General features: G+C 41.7%; 1 protein-coding gene across 1 annotated transcript in view; it reads right to left on the reverse strand.

The window, feature by feature from the left end:
• LOC147621904 (Nucleolar histone methyltransferase-related protein) overlaps nt 1-1,766 on the reverse strand; it is a 100,246-nt gene extending 98,480 nt beyond the window's left edge. Inside the window, exon 1 of the mRNA XM_086822923.1 lies at nt 1,679-1,766. The gene's annotated coding sequence lies outside the window, so the exon portion shown is untranslated. The remainder of the gene's footprint in view (nt 1-1,678) is intronic.
• Between the last annotated feature and the right edge of the window lie 4,234 nt (nt 1,767-6,000).

Raw genomic sequence — 6,000 nt, forward strand, 5'->3', positions numbered from 1 at the left:
GAGTTGCATATCCTCGTGTCAATCTGTCTTGTGAAGCCAGTCTCATGGAGAAACTGCCTCCACCTAGTGAAGGTAATCCCCAAGTACACATGTGCCCATCACCTCCACCTGACTGCCTCTGTATGTGATCACTGTATCTCTCATCACTCGCCCAAAGGTATGAAACCATAATCTTGGTCTTCCCTCTCCGAGTACAGAAATCCCCCAAGGTATCCATGTGTTCCCTCCTGTGAGTCGACAAGCAAGAATATATCATCAACATATAGCATCAATGTAATCAAAAGCCAGGATAATGGTGGCCCATAACCACCTCCCCTATGAAATCAGAGGTCTCATCTATGTATAGTCCAAACAAGGTCGGAGACAAAGGGCACCCTTGCTTAACACCGACGGTGTTAGCAATCTCTGTTGTCAATCCTGCTGGACAACGGACTCTCTCCACTACCTGCTCATGTAGTGCAATGAATGCCAGATCGTGTGCGCTCCCGTGCCTACTTTATGAGAGAGAGAGAAAGAGAGATGCACAAGAAACTGGCAATACAGATTTGACTAATTAGCAATAAATACAATGGGCTTAGAATAGCCAACATGCAAGCACAAGAGTGTGTTACAAACAAGAGAAGGGGCTGGCCTTACATAGACCAAAGTACTGGTATCATGAGAAAGTCACTCACCTAGTGCGGGCGAACACGCTCCGGGAGCGCGACGGGTAGCATAGGAAAAATAACCAAATTAGTGCATACCTTGGTTCCCACCACAATGAGATGCAAAAAATTCTCACAGCTATGATGCACCCTATTGACAATTTGATGTGGGCCAGCCTTTGTACCAGAGCTGGCATCACCACAGCAACGAATACGTTGAGTGTGTATCTCAAACAGCCCACCGACACCTTCAACATGATTGTTTGTGTGGATGCAGATTCGGCAGGTGATCCATCTAGTCGGCGATCCACCAGAGGCAGTGCCATGCTGATCAACCAGACCACTATCCTCTGGAAAAGCAAGCAGCAACCCATTGTTGCCATATCCATCGTCGAGACCGTGTACATAGCACTTTCCAAGGGAATTCAAGGGGAGCAACGCCATCGACAACAGGCTAAGTATGTGTGCAGGCAAGTGGGAATTTGCTGGAGTGACGCCCACACACATGAATAACACATGGGCCCCATTCAGATAGAAGGATAAGGCAGAACAAGAATTAGAAAACATGAAAGATGAAAATTGTATTGTAGAGACGAGCTGTATGTTAGTGATGTATCTAAGAATGCACATTAAATTTTATTTCAGTCATGGGTGTGTGTGTGTGTGTGTGTGTTTATTCTAAGCAACATGTAAATCATGAAAAGTATGCATGCATCACAACATATGCAGGGAGCTATATGAATGAACAGTGCAGCGAGCTCATGACAAGGTGTAAAAGAGTGCTGAGCTACGTAGATGGTAAGTTAGCGCTCGAATCTATCCTGAGCCATCTCCATCCTCGTTGTGTACATGGCTATGGTAAGAAGCTCAGAACTCTTATCAATTGCATTGTTAAAATGATGTGCATGAGGCTGTTAATATGATGATGATGTTTAATCTCTGTTACCTTCTCTCTCTCTCTCTCTACACACACATGCAGACAACTCTCAATACACACAATGAAAGAACGAGTAGCAGGGTATTGGAGGACTTACATCTATTTCTCTTCGATAAGCCCAGCTACCAAGAGGGGAGAGAGAGAGAGAGAGAGAGAGAGAGCAGTGAGCAATGATAGCGCACCCCGCCACATTCGCACATTAAATTTGCACATTCCCGCCTCACTTGTGGGCCCATGGCCAATTTGTTATTCATTTTTCTTTTTTTTTCTTTTTTAGTGGATATAGTTTTTATATTCTAATATATTATTATTATTTAGGGAGTTTAGGGAAGAAGGGTTAGGAGTGCCGGGGGGTTTCGAACCTACGCACCCACACAGACACACACACACACACACCGGAACCACCCGACGGCGGCTCTTTTGGCTTGCCATATGAAGTGTGAATGAAGTGTTAGAAAATGTTATTCATTTTTCTAACACTCCATTCACACTTCATATGGCATTTAAAAAAAACACTTAATATGGCACCAAAATGTTATTGACTCCCATATATATTAATTACTGCCCGTAAACGGGCATTAATTTGATGAAAAAATGCTAAGGTTTAAACCTTAGTTAGTTTTTAAAATCGATGTCGTCTCCCTCTCTCTCTCTCTCACAGGCGTTCAACCACACAACCACACATATGGAGCACATATGTACCCTGGCTTTCGCCTCTCTTTCTCTATTACGTAGCCTCTCTTTCTCCCCATCCTATCTAAAAAAAATAAACAAAAAACTCATCGATGCCCCTCATACGAATTGCCCACCAGTGTTCGTCATCTTGTTCAGGAAAAAAAAAGTGTTCATCATACGCACCATAGTGTTCACGCTCTCTCTTTCTCGCAAGCCACAGCGCAACCTCAAGACATGTTTAGAATGCCTATTTATAGGCTTCCTAGAACCCTCCAGAACCCTGCAGGTCCATTAGCCCCACGTGTCATCTTCCCCGATTTTTTTTTGAACATTTGGTCTAAGGTCCTCATGCTACGGTCCCAACCTAAGGTTCCCTTCTTTTCAAGTAATTAATTAATGTAAAAAAGAATTTTGGTCCCATATTCATACTTTTTTTGATGGTATATAAATTAATGCCCATTACGCGCGGGCATTAATTAATACAATGAAGGTCTCATTATTTTAGCAATCACCTGCTTTCCTTCCACCTTCTCCTCCTCGTCAAGCACGCCTCCTACTACCGCTCCACCCTTTGTCCTCCTCAAAAAAAGTCGAGATACCTATTCAACTCTCTCGAAGCTTCTCCTCTGTCCATCCTCCCCACAACTCCTCTCTCCCAAGTCTAGCATTAGCTCCGCCTTGCTGAGATACAAAACTAGAGAGAGAAAAAGAGGTCTCTTTTTCCTCGTAAGAGAAAGGCAGTAACTCTTATGCCTCCTGGCATCAGCCAGCTTTAGCTCGAGTACTGTATGATGATCGTGCTAGTGGGAAAATAAAAGTTTGCATCATAGAGAGCACAAGTGTAGTGGAAGGAAAGAGAGAGAGAGAGAGAGAGAGAGAGAGAGAGAGAGAGGGGGGGGGTCCCAAAAGAGGACACATAGCGAGATTCTATATAAGAAATACATGCTATTTATAGCTAAACATTAAAAAAATATTATTTTGAGAGCGGCCAACATTTCAACCTTAAACAAACCTTGGAGATTTTGACCTCTTCTCTTGCACCACTAACTAATTAATTTATGGCATGCACAAAAAAACCTTTTGGGTGCATATTAGCACCAAAATGTTTTTTGCATTTCCATTAAATATATTATGTAAGATTTACAAGAATAAGAGCGTTTTTCTAAGGTTTCCTTTTAGTAATAATTCTTTTGAAACTACCCTCTCACCCTTTTTTTTTCTTTCCCTCTCCTAATCTGAGGTATAACATCTCTCTCTCTCTCTCTCTCTCTCTCTCTCTCTCTCTCTCTCTCTCTCTCTCTCTCTCTCTCTCTCTCTCTCTCTCTCTCTCTCTCTCTCTCTCTCTCTCTCTCTACTACCTGTTATTTAAGTTATTTGTGTGCATATAGTTATGGAATAGGACTCACCCTTCATAATTAAGTTGCCTAAGGAATAGGTTCTAGAAAGTTTTTTTGGTGCTTTAAAAAAAAATAGTGTCTCGTAAATTAAAGCTCTTTCCCTTACTTCTAAAACTCTACTAGTCTACTTACACTGTGTTCATTTGTATACATAAAGTCTACTTACACTGTGTTCATTTGTATACATAAAGTCGGGACTAGGCTTACCTCTCGGGTGCATTTACACTACACCGACATACACACCACACACAATGCCATCATTAGGTGGTGGCCCATAAGAGTATCGATGTTTCTTGTTAGAGAGGCTTATACCATATGGGATAAACCCCATTGTACTGTAATCGATACATGACAATAAGAGATAAAACATTGAAAACAAAGAGAGCCATCATACTATGACAGTATTTTCTTCTTTTACCCCAAAAAACAAGTTGGTTTCCTACTTTGTTACACCATTAATGCGTTGTTCTTTTCAAATTCCAACACTTACCACTACTCTAATTTCTTGCTTTGGATAGTTCCTAATTAGTTTATTTTTGTATTTAGACCATGAATGATATTTATAATCACCACTACCTTTACTCAAGACTCAAGTAAAAACGCACTAAATAGTGTTAAAACTTCAGTGTAGATAAGTATGATGAAGTTCAAAATTCAAAAATCACTTCTTCCAAAAAGGTACAACTCATGAGACAAAAGCATACGTAATGCCTCAAGACTAACTTTGGTTTGGTTTCCTACTTTGTTACACCATTAATGCCTTGTTCTTTTCAAATTTTAACATTTACCACTACTCTAATTTCTTGCTTTAGATAATTCCCAATTAGTTTATTTTTGTATTTAGACCATGAATGATATTTATAATCACCACTACCTCTACTCAAGACTCAAGTAAAAACTCACTAAATAGTGTTAACACTTCAGTGTAGATAAGTATGATGAAGTTCAAAATTCAAAAGGCACAACTTCCAAAAAGGTACAACTCATGAGACAAAAGCTTACATAATGCCTCAAGACTAACTAGCAAGGGGTGTTAAAAGACATTATTAGGGAGGAATCTATGGCTCGTATGAGGCATCAAGGGGAGAGATGATCATAGACAGGTGATTCAAACAATTTCAAGAACAAGCTTTGGCAAGTTCTTCGCAAACAATCAAGGCCGTAGATGATGAATAATGAGAGAGCTAGAGTGTCACCATATAGCAAGAATGTCGCAGCAAGAACAAGCTTTGGCAAGTTCTTCGCAAGGCCGTAGATGATGAATAATGAGAGAGCTAGAGTGTCACCATATAGCAAGAATGTTGCAACAAGAACAAGCTTTGGCAAGTTCTTCGCAAACAATCAAGGCCGTAGATAGTGACTTCAAGCGTAGAAAAAGGAAGAGAGCCAACTATTCTTCCATCTTTTGATGAGGTTGTGCTTGAAAATGAACCGCAAGGGGATGAACCACACGAGCCATTGGCTACGACTAACTTTGGGGATGAAGTGCCTGAAATAGAAGAAATGGTAGCAAATGAGATGTGGGAAGCAATGATGAAGAAATAAACTGAGGAAATGTCTCTTCTAGTTGAATCTCCACCCCTTGCTATGTTGTGTCAATCAGGCCTATGAAATGGACAATGCGTCTCTACCAAAGGATGTGCAAACTATGGTTTCAACACCTAGTAAGCTAACCCTCTGGATAATTCCATCATACTTAGGAGAATACAAGAATCATTCCCAAGTAATGTGTGTACCGTTAATGCAAAAGTTGCTTCCAAAAGAGAAGGATATGATGAACTTACAAGCTCTAACTTGTTGTCCATGACAACGGAATTAGTGGGAGCCTGACCGTCCGCGCAAGGCACGGACGGGGTTTAGGGGAGCCAAAAATACCAAGTGTGGATCCAAGAGTGGCCGGACACTATTGAGAGACCGGGCACATGTGAAGAGCAATATGCTATAAAAAAGTTGGGGTCCAATCTTGGAGGTGTGTCTCTTTTAGCTGTGGTTGGGTGGAGTAGAGAGCTCTCAGCACCCCTTGTGGTGAAGAAGAAGAAGTGCAGTCGTAGGCTGCCTTACATTGGTATCATAGCTTGAATCCTCAACATGTTGATTGCTGCGAATCATGGAGCAAGGAAGCCTTCATATATGTTAATTGTGGAGCAACCCGTCTGAGAGTCGACACCTGTACATGTTTATTGCACCCTCGAGTTGCAGTTGTAACAACACTCACGGCCGGCAAAGGCCGACTCGTTTGTTGGCGGGCGGGTAAAGCAGCCATAGCCACTGTTGGCTATTGGGGCCAACAGAACCAGCCAAACTAGCTCTTTAGGCCAGCGCAACCAGCCGATGCACCTAGCCAGCC

The sequence above is a fragment of the Cibotium barometz genome, chromosome 29 (genome assembly GCF_041138505.1).
Source record: "Cibotium barometz isolate CiBa-2024 chromosome 29, ASM4113850v1, whole genome shotgun sequence".
Taxonomy (NCBI): Eukaryota; Viridiplantae; Streptophyta; class Polypodiopsida; order Cyatheales; family Cibotiaceae; genus Cibotium; species Cibotium barometz.